Genomic DNA, 22436 nt, shown 5'->3' with positions numbered 1-22436 from the left:
TTCTCTAAACTGTATCAAGCATCCTTGAAACGGCCAAATGTGGTTTGTCCTCCCTTGAATATCTTGAATATCCGTAGCTTTTCTTATGCAGTACGCGGTTGTATTCCTGCGGACTTATTTGAAATCTGTTCATAATTATTCTCTTACTATGCCGCGGTTGATCTTCCACGTACGTAAATGTGTTTAGTACCGGCTCCTTGGACAACGATTATCCTTCACTGTGTTTGACTGGAGACGAGATTTGTGGCTCCCTCTCCAATGAGGATGATGAACTGCATGGCTTGACAACTATTTCAGTATCACTTTCATGTGTTAAGCTTCTACCGTCATCAATGTGCTCCTCATGTAACATTGTCCGCACAGTCGAGCGTATACGACACCACATATTCCACTGACTCATCTTGTAGGAACGCTAATATTTCGTCTGCCACTTCTTTCCCACTCCGGCAAATTCCTTGGGTTCCTTTCTGATGAAATATTAATATCAGCAACTATTGTTATAGATATAGCGCAATTTTTGCTTTGTTTGTCGTTGTCACTGCTCTGCTTTGTACCAACACCCTAGAAATGTAGCACTGTCATTGGGTAGTCACCTCTGGAGAACCTCGGTGGTTATCACTGAACTGTCGCATGGGTATCGCGAGGATGCAAATTGTCACCACGGAATGACAATGTGCGTTTTTACTTCTATCTCGTGGCTGTATTGGAGCAGGGCAGTCCGTCAAGTGTTTTCGTAGAGCACGGTCGATGTATGTGAGAGAAGTGGGACAGGTCGCGAGTATTTTCATGGTAATTTAATCTTTCGTGAAAATTTATATTATAATGTCTTGAAGAGTTTCAAATTCGTGCTAGTGCTAATTATGAAAAATAGCCCGAGTTCCAGTGGATTTAACTGAAATTACTAATCAATTGGTGCACAACTGTAATGACTCAGTTTTAGTCATTGAACAAACAAGATTGGCTATAAAGTTTTGCAGCAAACCGAACTTTGAGAAGACTAATATTCTCACCTGTCGACTATTGGGGTACATAGAAAGAAATATTTAATTATGATCTCGAGATACGATGTGTATGACTTCGAACAATTAAATAGCTGTTCTGAAAATAAACACATATGATAGTGAAACTCAACTTTACAGCTGTTCTCATTTCAAGTTCTCATCTATTTAATAATATTCAATTTCAAACAAGAAACCCAATTGTATTGTATTTTTTTGAGGCACACTGTCATTCTTAAGAACAAAAATGCGATCTACAGATAAGAACCCTCTACTCATCAATCTGTCTGATGCTTAAATAATAACAAATCGTAATAGCAAAATGGATAGCGAGCTTACAAGAAGAGTGATGTAGGTAACAACGAGGAGGTAGTCGTGAGAGTGCTGTTGATAATATATTATTTGTGTTACCCTTAATTGACAATGTTCCGCGCTCATTTAAGAAATAATATTTATAAATGAACGGCCTCAACACATGGGATTTTATGTTATGTGCAGAATGTGAGGCACGTCGAAAGCCGAGTACCAGTGGATTTAATTGAAATTACTGATTGACGGGTACACATCTGTAGTGGCTGTACGTTGTCGATTGAACAAACATGTTTGACTATGAAGTTTTGCAGCAAACAGAACTTTGAGAAGGCTAATAATCTGACATGTTGATTAATGGGCTACCTAACTCCAGGGAACGTTATATCCTCCGCAATCTAGAAATAATAGACTGATAGTCTGATTTCTACGAGATAAATTCAGATCAGAAAAAATCAGACCCATAGGCTATGATGGTAGTGTGGGCTTCCGCGAAATTTCGCTGGATGCAAACGAGTTCGCAGTCCGTGACTCGGCGTGGGGCCAGGAGATTTGCCTTGGCGAGTTCTGTAGGAGTCTTGTCGCGACTCTGTTTACTAACGCCGTTATGGTTCCAAGAATAGCTACGCCAAGTTCTTTCACAGGAATTTAGACTTTGTTACACGGGAAACGTCAGCCTGCCAATTATGTTACAGGACTTGGGAAGAGGGGGGCGGAGATACGATGTTTGAAGTTTTTAAATTGTTGCTGAAGGCGGTGATTCAGAGTTTCACCGTGGAAGGCAAATAAAATGTTTCTAATGTTTCTGCTATATATAAAGCTAGAAAGCGTGCACTTTGACCTTGGCGATTCGGCGGAGATGCACGATTTGCAGCTGTCGGGGAGAACATCCACGGCTGTCACACCTGACGTGTTGCAGCGAGCTGATGTCATTCGCGAGGACAGACGCATTACGACTCGGCAGTTGGCGCTACATCTGTCAATCAGCAAAGGAAGTGTGGATACAATTATCCGAAGTCTTGGATACTCAAACGTGTCTGCAAGATGGGTCCCCGGGTGTCTAACGGTGGATCACGAATCGCGCTGAAAAAACATTTGTCTTGTTTTGTTATAATGTTTTGAAGCTGAGGGGGAATCCTTCTTGCCCCGGATTACTACAGATCATGAAACCTGGGTTCATCATTTTGAGCCCGAAACAAAACGACAGTCGATGGAATGACGCCAGTCCCACTCCCCACATAAGAAAAAATTCAAAGCAACTGCTTCCGCCCATTAGGTCGTGATCACCGTGTTCTGGAACTGTGAAGGTGTGGTTCTCATTGATGTTATTCCAAGAGGCGGTACCATTAATTCAGAAGTATGTGTCAACACATTGCCGGCCGGAGCGGCCGAGCGGTTCTACGCGCTACAGTCTGGAACCACGCGACCGCTGCGGTCGCAGGTTCGAATCCTGCCTCGGGCATGGATGTGTGTGATATCCTTCGTTTAGTTAGGTTTAAGTAGGTCTAAGTTCTAGGGGACTGATGACCTCAGAAGTTGAGTCCCATAGTGCTCAGAGCCATTTGAACAATTTTTGTCAACACATTAACGAAACTCAAGACGCGATTCCGGCAGCTTCGGCGCCAGAGCAACCCAGGAGATGTTTTGCTGCACAACACGATATCGCTCGGCCCCACACAAATCTGAGGACTGCTGCACACATCGCAAAACAAGGTTGGACAGTGTTACCCCACGCACCCTACGGCCCTGACCTAGCCCCTTCGGACTTCCACTTGTTTGGGCCATTAAAGGATGCCATTCGAGGAAAATATGTCGAGGACGATGAGAAAGTGATTCACACTGCGAAGCATTGGCTGTGCCATCAGGACAAGGATTGGTACCGACAGGGCATATACACCCTTGTTTCGGGCTGAAGGAAGGCCACAGAATGGGATGGAGATTATGTGAAAAATAGGGTGTGTCGATAGAACATCATTCTTTCATGTGTTTAATTTTCATTACATTAAATAAAGAATTGTTAAGGAAAAAATGCGGGTCATTACTTTCTGAGCAACCCTGTATATATACAACTTTACTTAGGCCTATGGAGGTGGGTCTTCCTGCGTCGCTGGCTCATAAGATGGACGCCTTGGACAAATCGCAACTCGCCGACGAAAATGCAATTTTCAGAGCAAAGAGTCAGTTCTCACTCAGATGTACATTTAACCAGTTCCATTAAACGAATTACGAACACATAGGACAAAAAAATTAGCCACCAAGAGGAGACGTCAAACAAAATTATGTAGCAATTGTGATACTACGGTCTCGTTTCAGTCATTTTCTAATTAGGAATAACATTTATTTTACTTTGACGCAGACAGTAAACTAACTTCTAAAGTCTCCGTTATTGCTATTACACGACGCACGTCATGAAAAAATATTGCAAGCAAGCTACATCACTTGAACTCATTAATTAAAATTTTTATGTGATTAGAGGAGAGATGCTAATTGTACTCATAATTGCTTCCAAACTTTGAGACGACTAATGGATGGACACAGACACGACAAATGGTGCTCATTAGCTTAAGTAATTGAAGCTCTCTGCATTCACACCCACAGATTATGTTGACATGTAAAACACACAAGACGAGCAACATTTACATAACTAATATCCAGCAGTTAATTATATGATTAACTGAACTGCACAGACGGCACATGTGCACTGTGGTGAATGGGCTTTTTAGCTTGCAAGTGTTAGGAATATTTATTTCTTATAAATGAAAGTTTGCAGTAGCTCACTTTAAAGTAATTATTTGACAAACCGAATGTGATTTTACAAAATGTGTTTGTGTTGCATGAAACTTGAATTTCGGTCACACGCAATGAACGTAATGTTTTCATAAAGTTTTGAACATGACTGTGTTTTCAGCGACCGATACAAAGAAAACTTAAAGCAATAACAGCCCTCGATCGCAAAAATGAAGTCTTTTTGGCCTAGGTTTCGGCCACTACTTAAAGTGCCTTCATCAGAAATAAAACATTTAAACTGGCCTATAACATAAGTACAAAGTTTTAGGATTTTTTTTAAATTTAAGTGTAAGTACTGACCAGCAGTACAAAAAGAAAAAGCGTAGTACTTATATGTCACGTATAAAATAAATATCAAGCGATAAAGCTTTAGTCACAAAATTTTAAAACAGAAAGAATAGAAGAAAACCCACTATGGGCTGCTCACACATGTCAAGCTGCGGTAGCATCAGACGGAGGCGCCCGCCTTAGCAATTGCGGGCAGGTGAACATTACACCAAAAGTGCCATCTAGTAGCCAGAAATAGAAACAGGCTACTTAACATTCAAAATAGAGAAAGACGAATATTGTGATCAACATTATTTAATACATGAAGTAGGAGGCAATATTTTATCTGATAGCAACAGACATGATAACAATTTGTCTACATACGAGCTTAGAAGTACAGTTTAAAGGCTGAATACGCCATTACAGAATTACAAAAGGGGCTGAATAACTCAATGAGTAGTAAAACGGTATAACATGAAATGTAGTTAATGTAAACCATTTTAAGAACAAAAAAATTATGAATCGACTTCGATAGGAAAAAAATATTTCGGTAACTGCACGAGGGTTACACGAAATAAAATATCAAGTTACGGCATTATACCGTTGAAGAAGCTTTTATTACGTAATTGTAGCTGCTCATTACGAATGAGGCCATCATTTAGAGAAAGATGTTAAAAAATTTCTAATTCTTCAAGGAACATCCAATCTGTGCCCTTTCTTCTCAGTGTGCAAAATGTTGACATAGTGTACAGCTTTAGCCTCGTGACCTGCAATCAGAAGGTCGTCCGCAAAAGACGAATTTTGGGCGCTATTAACATTCTTTTTTATAATGGTGTTCTTTGTAGCTGACTGTAAAGGCCTACTCTGTTTGTCCTATGTAGTAAGAAGACCAGGTGTCGCAAAGAATCTTACAGACACTAGAATTTTTCAAAGGGGAACAGGTGGATTTTAAATTATGAATAAATTTTTTTTTCAAGCGGTTATTGGTTGAAAAGGCGACATTACAGTTGTATTTATACGAAGAAGGCACTGAATCTGATAGGAGATGGGCCCCAAGAAAGGAATAGAAAAATTCTTTAGGTTGGACTCAATGACAGAGGTACGGATTGTAGTAACGTTTTCAATAGATTTTGATCACTGTAGTGCCTCTACTTATTAATAATGAATTTGGCATTTTATGTTTAAAGTCAGCTTCGTTGCATCTTTCACAGCCAGTTGGTACGTTTGCTATAGGAAAGTTGTCTATTATTTAGGCGAATCCTTTCTATTAGTTTATTTTATATCATATTAATTCTAACTTGTACCAGCTGTCTCTTGTAATTTCTGAATACGAAATACTTTAAGCAGATGGAACATAGGATTGGGGTTCACTCATTGATTATGTAACATAAGTACGACCAGTCGCAATGACCAAACAAATACACTACGTGATCAAAAGTATCCGGACACCTGGCTGAAAATGAAGTTCGTGGCGCCCTCCATCGGTAATGCCGGAATTCAATACGTTGTTGGCCCACCCTTAGTCTTGATGACAGCTTCCACTCTCGCAGGCAAACGTTCAATAAGGTGTTGGAAGGTTTCTTGGGGAATGGCAGCCCATTCTTCATGGAGCGCTGCACTGAGGATAGGTACCGATGTCGGTCAGTGAGGCCTGGCACGAAGTCGGTGTTCCAAAATATCCCAAAGGCGTTCTACAGGATTCAAATCAGGAATCTGTGCAGGCCAGTCCATTACAGGGATGTTATTGTAATGTAACCACACCGCCACAGGCCGTGCATTATGAACAGGTGCTCGATCGTGTTGAAAGATGCAATCGTAATCCCCGAATTGCTCTTCAACAGTGGGAAGCAAGAAGGTGCTTAAAACATCAATGTAAGCCTGTGCTGTGATAGTGCCACGCAAAGCAGCGAGGGGTGCAACCCCCTCCATGAAAAACACGCTCACAGCATAATACCACCGCCTCTGAATTTTACTGTTGGCACTACACACGCTGGCAGATGACGTTCACCGCCATACCCACACCCTGCCATCGCCACATTGTGTACCGTCATTCGTCACTCCACACAATATTTTCCCATTGTTCAATCGTCTGGAACCGTGCGACTGCTACGGTCACAGGTTCGAATCCTGCCTCGGGCTTCGATGTGTGTGATGTCCTTAGGTTAGTTAGGTTTAATTAGTTCTAAGTTCTAGGCGACTGATGACCTCAGAAGTTGAGTCGCATAGTGCTCAGAGCCATTTGAACTATTGTTCAATCGTCCAATGTTTACGTTCCTTACACCAAGCGTGGCGTCGTTTGGCATGTTTAGGAGTGTGGAAATCTCGCGTACAGACGTACAACATAAGTGACACTCAATCACCTGACCACGTTCGAAGTCCGTGACTTCCGCGGAGCGCCCCATTCTGCTCTCTCACGATGGCTAATGACTACTGAGGTCGCTGATATGGAGTACCTGGCAGAAGGTGGCAGCACAATGTACCTAATATGAAATACGTATGTTTTTGGGGGTGTCCGGATTTTTTTGATCTCATAGTGTAATTATTCAAATACAAGCACTACACTAGGGAGAATTTGGCTTAGCAAAATGTAAACATAATTATGCGTAATGGCTTCCTGAGAACGCGTCCACTGATTGCACGACGCATCTAATAGTAGTTATATTGCATCTGTTGTAAATTCTACGTAATTTATTACAGCTGTAGCCAGTTATATATTTGGCTCCATACAGCAGCTCTTAGTCCATATAAGCTGCTGTTTACTTTGTATAGACAGCTAAGTACGATCCACAAGACACATGAAGATGTCCATTTAAGAGCTGCAAAAGTTGACTTTTAATTTCGGAAACAGAGCTAACACATCCTATCGTGACGGCGTACAACAGATATATAAACGTCAATTCCAAAAGTAGCATTTTTGAACAGTTTGTATGAGGTTTAGTCTGAAGTTTACTTTATGTTTGCTCACATAAAGTCTTTACAAAGTCTCGCAAAGAGAGACTAATGAAAAGGCAGGATTGAATCACATTCTTTGTCCAGCGGTAAATGCCCTAACTGACGTAATAGTTATTTCTCTACAGCCGTTACTCTCTCCTTAATTACAATTGAAATCATCAATTAATTTTTTGTTTTACAAACATCATAATTCATTTGTTAAACATCTTAGCTACTAACAAATATTGTATAAAACACGAGAAAGAATGCAATCAATTATTTAATCAGGTGAACGTCCGCATCGGATGCTCGTATTATTAGAATAAAATGAATAACATTTATGTTAACGCTCATGTTTCCATAATTATTTGGTGGCACTTGTAGGCTTCGAAGCTGATCGTTCAATAACTAAAAATTTAGTGGCAACTCAAAAAAAAAAAATACAGAATGTATTTTAAGACTCTCAGTATTACACTGACGGAAAGAAACGCAACACCAAAAAATAATTAAAGTAGAGTAATGAAATTTCGGGAATACATTTATGTAGGTAACAAATTTAAGTCATTAACGTTGCAAGATCACCAGTTAATGCACGCGCGAGATAACGCATGGGAAATGTGGGATACTGGTAGATTAATAACCGGTGTAACAATCAGAAAGTTGAATGCAAGCGTGCAATTGTGCATGCATTATGTTGTGCAGGTGCTTGATGTCAGTTTGTGGGATGAAGTTCCATGCCTGTTGCACTTGGTCGGTCATTATACGGACAGTTAATGCTGGTTATGGATGACGCTGCAACTGTCATCCGATGGTGTCCGATATGTTCTCAATTGGAGACAGATCTGGTGATCTACAGGTCAAGGCAACATGTCGACACTGTGTAGAGCATGTTGGGTTCCAACAACGGTATTTGGGCGAGCGTTATCCTTTTAAAAGCACCCCTGGGATGCTGTTCATGAAAGACAGCACAACAGGTTGAATTACCAACTTGACGTGCAAATTTTTTTATCGGTGTGTGTGGGATAACCACGAGAGTGCTCCAGCTGTCATACGAAATTACACCCCAAAGCATGACTCCATGTGTAGGTCCAGCGAGTCTCGCATGCAGACAGGTTGATTGCAGGGCCTCAGCTGTCCTAATTAACACACGGCCATCAGAGGCACCGAGGCAGAACCAGCTTTCAACAGAAAACACAATGGACCTCCACGCTGCCTTCCAATGAGCTCTCGCTTGACACCACTAAAGTCGCAAACGGTGTCGGTCTGGAGTAGTGGAATGCACGCTACAGGATATCTGGCTGTGAGATGTTCTTGAAGTAACCGATTTGTAACAGTTAGCTGTGTCACTGTGGTGCCAACTACCGCTCAAACTGCTGCTGCAGATGGAAGTACAATGCGACAGAGCCATAAGCCGAACGCGATGATCTTCTATCTCGTGGCGCAGTGGTTAGACACTGGACTCGCATTCGGGAGGACGACGGTTCAATCCCGCGTCCGGCCATCCTGATTTAGGTTTTCCGTGATTTCCCTAAATCATTCCAGGCAAATGCCGGGATGGTTCCTCTGAAAGGGCACGGCCGACTTCCTTCCCTAATCCGATGGGACCGATGACCACTCTGTCTGGTCTCTTTCCCCAAAACAACCAACCAACCACCCAACTTCTATCTCGCTGCCGGCCGGGGTGGGCGAGCGGTTCTAGGCCCTTCAGTCTGGAACCGCGCGACCGCTACGGTCGCAGGTTCGAATCCTGCCTCAGGCATGGATGTGTGTGATGTCCTTAGGTTAGTTAGGTTTAAGTAGTTCTGAGTTCTAGGGGACTGACGACCTCAGATGTTAAGTCCCATAGTGCTCAGAGCCATTTGAACCATTTTTTTTCTCTCTCTCGATAGTGCACCGTGACCATCCAAAGCTCGGTCTTCTTGCGACCGTACGTTCTCGTGATCACCGCTGCCAGTAATCATATACAGTGGCTAGTGGGTGCATTCCTGCCAAGTCTGTCTGCATTTTCGCTGGGGCAACGTCCAGCTTCTCGTAGCCCTATTACTAGACCTCGTTCAAACTTAATGAGGTGTTGATAATGGCGTCTTTGTCTCCCTAAAAGCATTCTAGACTAACATCAGCTCACCACGTCCAGTCTCAAGGATAGGTAACACTCACGACCGTTACATTATATATTTAAATCAAACCTAATTTTCATCCTTATAGTGGCGCTGCTAGGAGCTGGCGCGAAATTTGAATAGACGTCATCTTTCAGATGTAGAAACACGCCTATCAGCTTTCGTTTAAGTCGCAGAACTCCTTCTTGGTGCTGCAGTTTTTTTCCGTAAATGTATTTCGTTATAAAATTGTTGTTGTTGTTGTGGTCTTCAGTCCTGAGACTGGTTTGATGCAGCTCTCCATGCTACTCTATCCTGTGCAAGCTTTTTCATCTCCCAGTACCTACTGCAACCTACATCCTTCTGAATCTGCTTAGTGTATTCATCTCTTGGTCTCCCTCTACGATTTTTACCCTCCACGCTGCCCTCCAATACTAAATTGGTGATCCCTTGATGCCTCAGAACATGTCCTACCAACCGATCCCTTCTTCTGGTCAAGTTGTGCCACAAACTTCTCTTCTCCCCAATCCTATTCAATACTTCCTCATTAGTTATGTGATCTACCCACCTAATCTTCAGCATTCTTCTATAGCACCACATTTCGAAAGCTTCTATTCTCTTCTTGTCCAAACTATTTATCGTCCATGTTTCACTTCCATACATGGCTACACTCCATACGAACACTTTCAGAAATGACTTCCTGACACTTAAATCAATACTGGATGTTAACAAATTTCTCTTCTTCAGGAACGCTTTCCTTGCCATTGCCAGCCTACATTTTATATCCTCTCTACTTCGACCATCATCAGTTATTTTGCTCCCCAAATAGCAAAACTCCTTAACTACTTTAAGTGCCTCATTTCCTAATCTAATTCCCTCAGCATCACCCGACTTAATTAGACTACATTCCATTATCCTTGTTTTGCTTTTGTTGATGTTCATCTTATATCCTCCTTTCAAGACACTGTCCATTCCATTCAACTGCTCTTCCAAGTCCTTTGCTGTCTCTGACAGAATTACAATGTCATCGGCGAACCTCAAAGTTTTTATTTCTTCTCCATGAATATTAATACCTACTCCGAATTTTTCTTTTGTTTCCTTTACTGCTTGCTCAATATACAGATTGAACAACATCGGGGAGAGGCTACAACCCTGTCTTACTCCCTTCCCAACCACTGCTTCCCTTTCATGTCCCTCGACTCTTATAACTGCCATCTGGTTTCTGTACAAATTGTAAATAGCCTTTCGCTCCCTGTATTTTACCCCTGCCACCTTTAGAATTTGAAAGAGAGTATTCCAGTCAACATTGTCAAAAGCTTTCTCTAAGTCTACAAATGCTAGAAACGTAGGTTTGCCTTTCCTTAATCTTTCTTCTAAGATAAGTCGTAAGGTCAGTATTGCCTCACGTTTTCCAGTGTTTCTACGGAATCCAAACTGATCTTCCCCGAGGTTGGCTTCTACTAGTTTTTCCATTCTTCTGTAAAGAATTCGTGTTAGTATTTTGCAGCTGTGACTTATTAAGCTGATAGTTCGGTAATTTTCACATCTGTCAACACCTGCTTTCTTTGGGATTGGAATTATTATATTCTTCTTGAAGTCTGAGGGTATTTCGCCTGTTTCATACATATTGCTCACCAGCTGGTAGAGTTTTGTCAGGACTGCCTCTCCCACGGCCGTCAGTAGTTCCAATGGAATATTGTCTACTCCGGGGGCCTTGTTTCGACTCAGGTCTTTCAGTGCTCTGTCAAACTCTTCACGCAGTATCGTATCTCCCATTTCATTACGGTAACAAAATATGCAGGACATTTCTGTGTACAAGTTCGAAGAGGAAGAAGTACGAAAGTGAGTTAGACATAGTTTCACATATTTGAGAACGTTAGAGCAAAGGAAATTCTCATAGATAGTAGAATATCCACAAGAGGTAAATTTTCTGCAGTACAGTTAAGTCTTTGACAATCACTCATAATGATTTGCTACGTTGCCCCCGGAATGACGGAGACAAAATTTAAAACAGTAATAGGATTGGCCATTCAGTTTCATTCTACATAGGGGCTGAATATTTCACATATTACAGAATCAAAAACACAATATGTCACTGACAAATAATTCCACTATAAAACGTGGTTTAATACAGAGTCTGTTAATCAAGGTCTCTGTGACAAGATAATAATGACATAACACATATTTAGAAAAAGTATTACGAGAAAATTTCTCAATAATCTTTGGTTGTACAGCTTTCACTCATCTTTAAGTGTTTGATACGGATATGAAAACTTTCGATAATGTTCTGAAATTAGTACTTGTAGGATGATATATATATGACACACAATGGTTTATCTGGATTCGTTTTTCATAACAGTAGCTGCCAGAAACTCGGAGATGTCGGATTATGATGACGGTTGATGATAGCGCTTGCCATAATGAGGCAAGATGGACTCGAGAACAGAATGCAGGCTGTGTTGACTGCACCCATATTAATGGCTAGATTCTAAACACGGAGGCTGAACGTTAGAGGTGATGCCTCGGCATGGCTTGGACTGCGTCTCAAGGGCATCAAGCAGTTCGTCGTTTTCAGGTTACATGTAACAATTATAAAACAAAATTATCAGTTATACAACAAAATTAGTACTACGTAAAGCTTGACCTAAAAAAAGGTGTGCCAGTAAGAAGAGCCTGGTGAACATACCGCTATTATACAAGTAAAATGACAAAAAGCAAATTAAATACCATAATGGAGACGTGTTTAAAATGGGGAATCTTTCTTTTATGTTTCATCTACGAAGCATGGCTCAGTGTCCAATATACAGCTATTTAAGCCATCAGTTTTTGTGATGAACTGGTTCATAGAGTCGAGATAAGTCTTGTAATTAATGTCGACAGCATGTACGGGTGTCTCCGTAGAGCAGTACCCAATTTTTTAATATACTGTTCAAATCAATAGTAACGCCGTATACAATACTTCACTTGACAATCAGGTTACGTGCGAGGCACACATAATTGTTTGCCATAACCAAGACATAACATGAACTTGTAGCAGACGAACACTTTGTTCTGTCCTTGACACAAATAAAGGAATAGAAAGTAATAATGGATACAGTACCATAGTCTGTAACCAATGAAGTAAAAGAAACACAATAGGTAGCCTACATTAGATTGCACATTATGCTACACACAATAATTCCATTCTGGACGTTTGGCTTCCAGGCTGATCTCCACAGAGCTAGTCCGTACATGTATGAGCAATATTTACTTTAGAGAATCTGTTCAGAGCGACCATCTCGTATCTTCAAACTCTTCGCCATTCGCTGGATCGTACATTACTGGAACCTACGCAACACATCTGAATCCACCATTGCTAAAGCGGCATACATGCGAGCTATTAGCTCGTGTACTTCCATGTGTGAAGTGCTATAAACTTGTTCCTTTAAGTCTCCCCACAAACAAAAATCTAGTAAAGCAAGGGTCCTGGAAACGCTTAATTTAAATAGTATAGAACGTTCATTCCAAAGTGTGGAGATTCAGCATCATGCTGAAACCATAGCTGTCGCCAAACACTAAGTGGAAAGTTTTCTAAAGCGTCAGGCAAAGTAGGGCAAAGAAAATTACGACACAGAGTGTAAGGTGGTGGAATAAATGGTCAGATACGCACCTTACATGAGAGCTTTATACATCGCAACGGGAAGATGAATATGGCACCAAACTTAATTCGCTAGCTAGGAAGGAGAAAAGAGCCAAAGTTTCGACCTAATATAATGGTAGGGACCTTGCGATTGGTAGAGGGAGTTCCTACAAAATAAGAGGAACGCTCCTTTTGATCGAAAAAAGCCGTGACGTGAAGAACGAAAGAACCCAGGCGGGGAGACAGTTCGGCTATGAGTAAGACAAGAGGGAAATTTTCGAGGACTCTTCTCCGAACTGTCGTCAAGTGCAGAATGGAGCACATAACACTCTGTACGACGCAGAGGAGTAATTTGTGTAGACACTGTGTTCACAACGGCTGATACCCAGCCAGAAATTAGCTGTAACACCGTTTAGCTCCAACTGTGGAGAAATGAACCAGCCAATTACTTAATTGTTCTTGTGAGAACTGAAAGGGCATTATAATATGCAAGCTGCTCCAACCATGTGCGTGTATATCGCCATATTCTAAGACTAGGGATGAGTACATGTTCTCTAATGTAACGAGAAACATAGGGAATGTTTCTGCTGGAAAATTCAGCAAAGGTGTAATTAGTTTTATAGGAATTTCAGCGGAAGAGAGCGGCCTAGAAGACGACAACTCATCGCAGCTTAATGTAAATACTGCGTGCAGTGGTGTAAACTTGTTGGTTCACCAGCTTGCGTCCACTGTAAACTCGAGCGACCTTGGGTAATCGTTTGCTCAATTTGTCACATAACTAACCATCCACTGTAGACTTGATTGTCATCCTAAAAATAGTACCGAACTTTGAACCGGAATCGGACGATTTTTGTAGTACTGACCAACAACATAAAGTAAGCGTAGGAACAATTTTGTAAAGAAACTTCTGCTTAAACTTTAATATTGTCGTGTTTAGGAAAATTTAACCTTCTGAGAGTTAATATTTAATATTGTTGTGTTTAGGATTATTTCACTTTTTGATGTCGAGGAGATGCGTTATCCTGACAATATTTTTCTGTTGTCACATTGAAAACTGTGTAAAAGAGGGTATTTTTGTGCTAATATTGCGACATTAAACATGTCATTTCAACTTACACAGTTTTCTTCAATCCTAGAATACGTAAACCACAAAATATTGCACCTTACAAGGGGTCATTCAACTTGTCAAGCAATAGGTAAGAGCTCAAAAGCACTCCTCCCAAGATTCCTGACCGTGGCTTAGTGCCAAAGTGTGCCTGAAAATCAATTTCACAAGTGACATGTGGGTTATGTATCTACCAATAACGGCTGTTGTGGTGGTTGAAAATACCTTCAAAGTGAAGTTAGAGTTGTCAGTCCATCTCACGTCAGCAGCTGCAGCAGCTTGGTTATCGGATGCACCCAGCACCAAAAGCACATCGACATATTCATCGTTTGTGTACTCTGTCGGGAAGCCTCTGTACATTCCGATGCACTGCCCGATGTGACCGTGTTGCCAGCTCACTATTTTCATACAGGAGTTTCAAAATGCACCCGATATGATTTTGCTACGTAAACTTTTGCCTTGAATCTGGAAGAGGAATCGCATCCCGACCTCCAAGTACGGCATTTCTTCTTCACTCTGTATATAGCGACTTCATTGGGCAAATACTTTCACTTGAGTACAAACGTATGGTAACTCAAAGGACTTCTGGGAAACAGTATATGATTTGTGAAAAAGAGTGTTTTTATACGTCAATGAGAAATGAAATAGTTTTTATCAGTATCGCCTCTCACTAGGTAATGTTTCTCGACGTCTGTACCATTGTGACCTGACGTACTTTCAGGTTTCTTTCTGTAAAAAAGGAATGAAGGTCAGGAAAAAATAATTTGATCTGGTTCTCTTTATATTAAAGTTATTTCCAATCAACTACAACACTGTAAAAAAAATGAGAACTGTTACACTCAAAAACTGAAAATCCAGGTCATAGACATAAGCTGACAAAATACACTGAAGAGCCAAAAAAAAACAAAAAACAAAAAAAGACCTGGTACATCTGCCTAAGATCGTGTATGGCCCCCGTAAGCACGCAAAAGTGCCGCAATAAGACGTGGAATGGACTCGACTAATCTCTGAAGTAGTGCCGCAGGGAATTCACACCATGAATAGTGCAAGGATGTCCATAAATCCGTGAGAGTACTTGGAGGTGGAGATCTCTTCTGAACGGCACGTTGCAAGGCATCCCAGATATGCTCAATAATGTTAATGTCTGGGGAGTTTGGTGGTCAGTGGAAGTGTTCAAACAGAGAAGAGTGTTCCTGGAGTCACTCTGTAGCAATTCTGGAGGTGTGGGATGTCGCGTTGTCCTGCTGGAAATACCGAAGGCCGCCGGATTGCACAATGGTCATGAGTGGATGCAGGTGATCAGACAGGATGCTTACGTACGTGTAGCCTGTCAGAGTCGTATCTAGACGTATCAGAGGTCCCATATCACTCCAATTGAACACCCGCTACACCATTACAGAGCCTCAACTAGCTTGAACAGTCCCGTGTCGACATGCAGGGTCCATGGACTCATGAGATTGCCCCATACCCGTACACGTCCATCCGTTTGATAAAATTTGAAACGAGACTCGTCCGACCAGGCAACATGTTTCCAGTCATCGACAATCCAATTTTGGTGTTGACGGGCTCATGCGAGGCGTAAAGCTTTGTGTCGTGCAGCCATCAAGGGTGCACGAATGGGCCTTCGACTCAGAAAGTCCATATCGATGATGTTTCGGTGATTGGTTCGCACGCTGACACTTATTGGTGGCCCTGCATTGAAATCTGTAGCACTTTGCGGAAGGGTTGCACTTCTGTCGCGTTGAACGATTCTCTTCAGTCGTCGCTGGTCGCGTTCTTGCAGGATCTTTTTCCGACAGCAGCGATGCCCGAGATTACCAGATTCCTGATACGGTGCTCTCGTGAAATGGTCGTACGGGAAAATCCCCACTTCATCGATACCTCGGAGATGCTGTGTCCTCTCGCTCGTGCGCCGGCTATAACACCACGTTCAAACTCACTTAAATCTTAATAACATGCCATTGTAGCAGAGGTAACCGATCTAATAACTGCGCCAGACACTTGTTGTCTTATATAGGCATTGCCGACCGCAGTGCCGTATTCTGCCTGTTTACATATCTCTGCATTTCAATACGCATGCCTTTATCCGTTCCTTCATTGTAGTAGGGAATTACTAAACATCTTTCAGGTCAGGAAAATCTTCTATTGGCCAGACATTTACTATGAGGCCGCTATGGGAAAAATATTGGGAATTTAACAAACCAACATTCGCCACATGTGTAGACTTTTCAGAGGCACACGCAGTTTTCATAGGTTGAACATATACAGTATTCTTTGGGAGTTTGAGGTATCTGAGAAATTAATCAGCCTAGTAAAATAGTATACAGCGGAGGCGGAAGCTAAATTAAGATATCAAGGAGGAATGTCAAAGGACGTGGAGGTACGAAATAGGTACAAGATGACCCATTGTCACTCTTATTATCTTTGTCCTTGTAAAAATTGTACGTGAAATGAGAAACACAGGCAATGGTATTGATATGAATGAACATCTACAAACACGAGCGTGTGCAGATGATACGACTTGTATCTGAGTCACATGAAGTAATGTCAGAAACAGTGGGGGGTCTGAGCAATAGTGTAAAAAAATTGGGTTTGAGAATAGACACAGAAAAGACAGAAGGGATGGAATGAGTAGATGCATGAACCACAACGTGCCTGTGGATTTATGGGTGGGAGAGGTGAAGCTGAAGTATGTAGAGAACTCTAAATATTTGGGATCATACAGTACTTCAGCTTGAGTGTTGATGTCAAACTAGAAGTAAACCAATGAATATTTAATGCTTCCACATCATGAAACGGACTCAAACTAATCACTAAATCAAAGGTAATCTCAACAAAAGTTAAAATGAAGGCACATAATACACTACCTGCTTCAGTGCTGTTATACGGCGTAGAAACACTGAGTACCGCCAAGAATGATAGAGAAAAACAAATGGTGTTTGAGGGGAAGATAATGAGAGAGAATTTTTGATCGGGAAGAAACGGTTTGGAGGAAACTGAAAAATGAATAAATATATGCTACGACGAACCAGTCCAATGCTATACAAAATTGAAAGCTTAAGCCATTAGAATGGCCTGTAGATGTTGGCGAAGCTGGAAGATGATGCTATTCCAAAAGTAGTGATGATAGTGTAGGTGTCCGGCCCAGACTCCTAAGTCGTCGGGAGAGAGCCTGGCGGGATGCGGTGCTGAGATGTTAGTTACACTTGAGAGCGCCAAGAAACCATCATTGTCAGTAACACGTTTATTAGGCAGAAATAGAGGACTGTCTTCCAAAGCGCTGTGTGCAAGCATTCCAGTGGAGTAGCGTCTCGTCAGTGGCAGAAGGCCGACTGGTGTTCGTCCTGCAGTACCGCCGGTACAGCAAAGCGTCGGGGGCGGTTGCCGTCACGGATGGCTGTCGATCGCGGAATCTAGCGATCTACAACTCTCCTTATCGATCACCAAAGTGTTGCCTTGGATGTCGAATATTTTCATTCAGTAGTCTCGACCCCCAGGTCCGCGTGAAGTATTTACTGGGTCGCGGGGGTCGGCTCTCAGCGTCCGTTTAAGAGGCAGGAGCCAGCAACATCGGTGTCTGCCACAGGAATGGGATGAGCAGCAGCGGCGTTCACCGACTCGAAGGCAGAGGGCGGACCGCACGTACATCACACACGTCAAGCGTCCAGCAGACCTGTAAGGTGACTGCGGCCTCCTCGTCCAATCAGTGTTGATTGTTATGTTGGTGCTTCCCGCCCGCTCTGCAGCGATGGGGATGGCTATGACCCATGACGTCATTATGCTTCGCGTGCAGATAAGATATCAAACATGACGTTTTAATTCATTACGTCTTTACTATTAGTTCTATTCACAACACATTTCTCAAACAGTGTCCAAATGTACCAGTGAATGTACAGTCGTGCTCAAAAGCATCAGAACGACCTGCACTGCATTTCGCCTGATTCACATGCAACCGGCATAACGCGGCTGTCTAGCAGGTCCTCTAATCGCTCCTTGGTACAGTCGTTTGACTATTGAAAATGGTTCCAACATGTCACCACTAGAAAACACTGCTCTGTATCGCAGTAACTCAAGATGTAAAGTAATACCACGATGCTACAAATATCAGAGAACACCTTTACACAGATAAGACTGTCCTTAAGGCTTGTAAGCTCACATTTATTACAATAAATGACATACCTGAAATGTTACCACTCTCATTATTACGTCAGATAGGTAATGCACGTAGTAAGTTCGTCGTATTCATGATTTCCTCTTCAAAGTAACATAAAGTACTTGTTATTTAATACAAAATGACATTAAAAATTTAAGTTATCCACGAGCAGCTAGTTGAGAATATGCAAGAACTTCACATGACACGACGAACCGTCTCATTCTGCATATGGATTCAAACCCAGGTCAGGCAGACTAAGCAAAGATTTCGTGACTGACGCAAACTAACAATCATTCCTGATTAGGCATACAGAGAGTGATATACCTCGAATTTAGACAGTATCAGTTAGCAAATATCAACTTTAAATTACATAACGCAAACATTTTTAACCGACGCGAATTCCTACCCAGCATCTATTGTCCCTGTTAACGAACTACGAGAGATGTTAAATATTGCTTCTTCACAAGTAACTTACTTGAAAGGCCGTGAGGCAAAGCCTTGTGTTGGACAGGGATTCGAACTCAGAACCTAATCGGATTGATATCGAAGCACAACCAACTGTGACATATCGGATTTTCTCGGCAGTAGCTAGATGTTTTAACTGAAATGACGAGACGAAACATTAATTTTGTCCTTTCCAGGACTCCAACCCGGCACCTATCGCTGTTATATTCTAGAGTAAAAGAACTTTAAATATGGGTTTGTTGCACCAGCAGCGACATGTGAGCATGTTTGAACTAGAAATAATATGACGAAGAGTTCAGTGCTCACTGGGAATAGAGCCCCACACATATCGTTGTTGACTACACACGTCTCGTCAGCTACCGAATTTTTCTCCATCAGCAGCTCGGAATAACACCTTGAACTTAACAGTGATCTCGCAAATAGTTCTGTGTCCCACTGGGAGTCAAATACGTTAGATATCGTTAGTGTTGACAACGAATGAAAAGACATTAAAAATCAAAATTATTATCCACCAGCAGATAGGTGTTCTCATGCTAGAGCTTGATAATACATAATGAAATCTTTAGTGCCGGGCCAGGATTCGAACCCATTCACGCGTAATATGTGGAGATGTTGAGGAATCTGCAGTTTTGAACAAACAACAAATTGTAGCCGAGCTGTATTGTCACGAAGGGATCAAATTCCGCGTTAAGGGCGGTCTGAGTTGCATTCTCAGTTCAGAACCAATTTTATCGACATACAGAAGCTCAGATAAAAGATGTAACAAGTGTCCTGTGACCCTACATAGCGTTTGTTTTGTCACTAGAAATAAATAGTATAAGAAAGATTACTGGTGATAGAGTTTCTACATGTCGCCACTCCAGAATTTATTGTAGTTCAACCTGACGTCTACTTTGTAGAGAAAGAATATCATCTTTAATGTGAATTTCAGACCACACTGCCATTATATCTTCTTCACTTGGTGTAGCCAGAAGAGAATGGAATCTTTCTCTCCCTATCTGAAGTAATTGACAGAAGTGGGGATTGAACCCAGACCATAGGTATGGGAACCTATCATCAGTCCAACAGACCACCAAATCCTCTTTTCTGTGACTCATTTTTCTATCGTAACGCCGTTGCGCCACACTGGATGAGAATTCTGACACACAGGCTCCCTGTAGTAAATTGCAGCACGTTCAGTAAATTCATTTACTTGGTTGACTGAATCACCATGAACTAGCTGCCTCGGCTACCCAGTGCATACATTCGACTCTATTTTGTAATCACCGAGATAACATCACGTAACTGCCACCTACACAGAACTACCAACAGTGTAGGAAGCAGAAATTTAAATATGAAGTGTTCCTTTCCGCTTGAGCTATTCTATTGCGCTATCTGTTTGTAAAAAACGTCGTGCAGCGCAAAAGAAAAGCTGTAACCGTTTCTCTCAGAAGTCTAGACCCGGCCATTTGCATTATCTCGCAGCGCTGTGGTATGCAAAAGTTCTGGAGGAATTGTTGTTCAGCTCTGGAGGTGTTGTAGCTATGTGTCAGCTAGTAGTGTAATGGTAAGTGTCGTGCACCATCGATAAGATGTCGCGAGTTCAAATACATTTACTGCTAATTGTTTTTAAAACTCACTTCTGCTGTCTGCTAAAGTTACCAATCTAATGGAACTTTGAACATAATTCACTTCACTTCTTAACCCAAAATAGTCGCATGTGGAAAAAGGGCTAACTTCTGTGACTTTTGTTCTTTTCAGGTTTAATAGACAGCCAGGCAGCAGATGCATCTCGAAGCTTTTGCATTATGTATGGGGAGAGCGCATCGTGCCAAAATACGTCGGAAAAGTATTTTATACATTAGCTTTCGTCTGGTAGTGGCATTTTATTCTTCTTCAAACGTTGTTTGACAGCTTTAACTCAGAACAAGTTTTCTACATGCATGTAATCAGTAAACTGAACGTGCATCGTCAGACTGTTATAGATAACGTAAGAGAACTCGCATATATTGTTGATGATTAATTTAGCTCTCATGTTTACTATTGTTTCAACAACACTAAAGGAAACCTTACGAAAATTGTGCTCTGCATTATAAGAAACGAAATAAAACTACCCACAATAACCTTACGACGAAAGTCCGTTTTAATAAAACTGAACACAAGCATGCCTCTATCGACACGAATTAGTAAAATACCACTCACTTAGATTTTGATTGGGTCTGTGTTTAATTGGTATACTGTGTCATACTCAAGAGGTATGCAAATGTGGCATTTCATAAATATAGTTATGTATTTCTAGAAACCCAAAATTTGCTTGTCAGCAGCGGAAAGAGACGTTACCTGTTGTGCAGCATTGTAAGTTTTTCACCATTGCACTATGAGCTGAAAGTATTTTATTACGATTTCCTTACTGATGTTTGATCTGACTGCTTGTAGCTCTTTCACAGAGGGGGTAAAAAACGTTGATGTCAGCGAGACTGGAACTGCGAACCATAACAGACGCTTTTTACAGGTCAGCACGTTACCACAGAGCTGGCGAAGATGTATGTGTCTTAGCTTCCTCTTACGAGGCCAATAGTGGCTAGAACTCGTAAACATCTATTTATAGGACAAGATTGGTTGCGATTTCCACCTGCAACGACTTTCCTGGGCTGAAAACCGTAAGTTTACAATCTTTTGTTACACCTCAAGCGATAATAACTGAGATTATTCAATGGAAATGACGCTTAAAATCAAGTGAACTTCGAGGTTTAATTCCGTGCACACAAGGCAGTAACTCGTCGATCACAGAGTTGCCAAACATACGTTGCCTTGTTGCCAAATCTCAGGTACAGTACCAGCAGGAAGAAGACGAACCGATGTGATCCTACAGTGGGTTGGGAAGTGACCATAGCTTGGTTCAAATGGCTCTGAGCACTATGGGACTTAACATCTTAGGTCACCAGTCCCCTAGAACTTAGAACTACTTAAACTTAACTAACCTAAGGACATCACACACATCCATGCCCGAGGCAGGATTCGAACCTGCGGCCGTAGCAGTCCCGCGGTTCTGGACTCAAGCGCCTAGAACGGCAAGGCCACCGCGGCCGGCTGACCATAGCTGGTGTCTCCAAGTCGCAGCTGCTACGGCCTCGAATACGCAATGCATCTGATTCGCATTTCTGTAACTAGGTTTAGGGACTGGAGCGTAGTTACTAATAATACTTAGAATTGGCCGCAAACTAAGCATCATAAATCAGAAACTCTCATAGTTGTTTTTATATTTCTTTCATAATTGTACTCAAAACTAAGAAACTCATTCACAGGCGTTTTCGTGCCTCGCCGATAGTCGAGCACTGAGCCCGCGACGCGGAGACTTCCTCGCTGCTCTGTCGCAGCCGACCGACTGCCCCACACACGCCACCAGACGGAAATATAGCGGTCACACCAAAGATGATACCGCAGTACTAGTATCGATAAGCGCTGCTGCTGCCACTGACGGAGGCGTCAGCAAGTCGTTACGGTGGTAACTCAGGAGCAATAATAAGCCATTCGACTGTGAGAAAATGCCAAAGAAGAAACGGCATCAATGCGAGCCGGCCACCAGTGTGCAGGCGGACGTTATAGTGCAACAGAATGATTCCGACCAACAGCAATCCGACAGCCTGCGGGAAAACGGCAAAACCAACAGTGGAAACACTCCATGTCTTCCCGCCAAAGAAATCCAAAGCTGCTCACACAGTTCCAG

The sequence above is a fragment of the Schistocerca piceifrons genome, chromosome 7 (assembly GCF_021461385.2).
Source record: "Schistocerca piceifrons isolate TAMUIC-IGC-003096 chromosome 7, iqSchPice1.1, whole genome shotgun sequence".
Lineage (NCBI taxonomy): Eukaryota > Metazoa > Arthropoda > Insecta > Orthoptera > Acrididae > Schistocerca > Schistocerca piceifrons.
Note: the sequence above shows the minus strand (reverse complement) of the source record.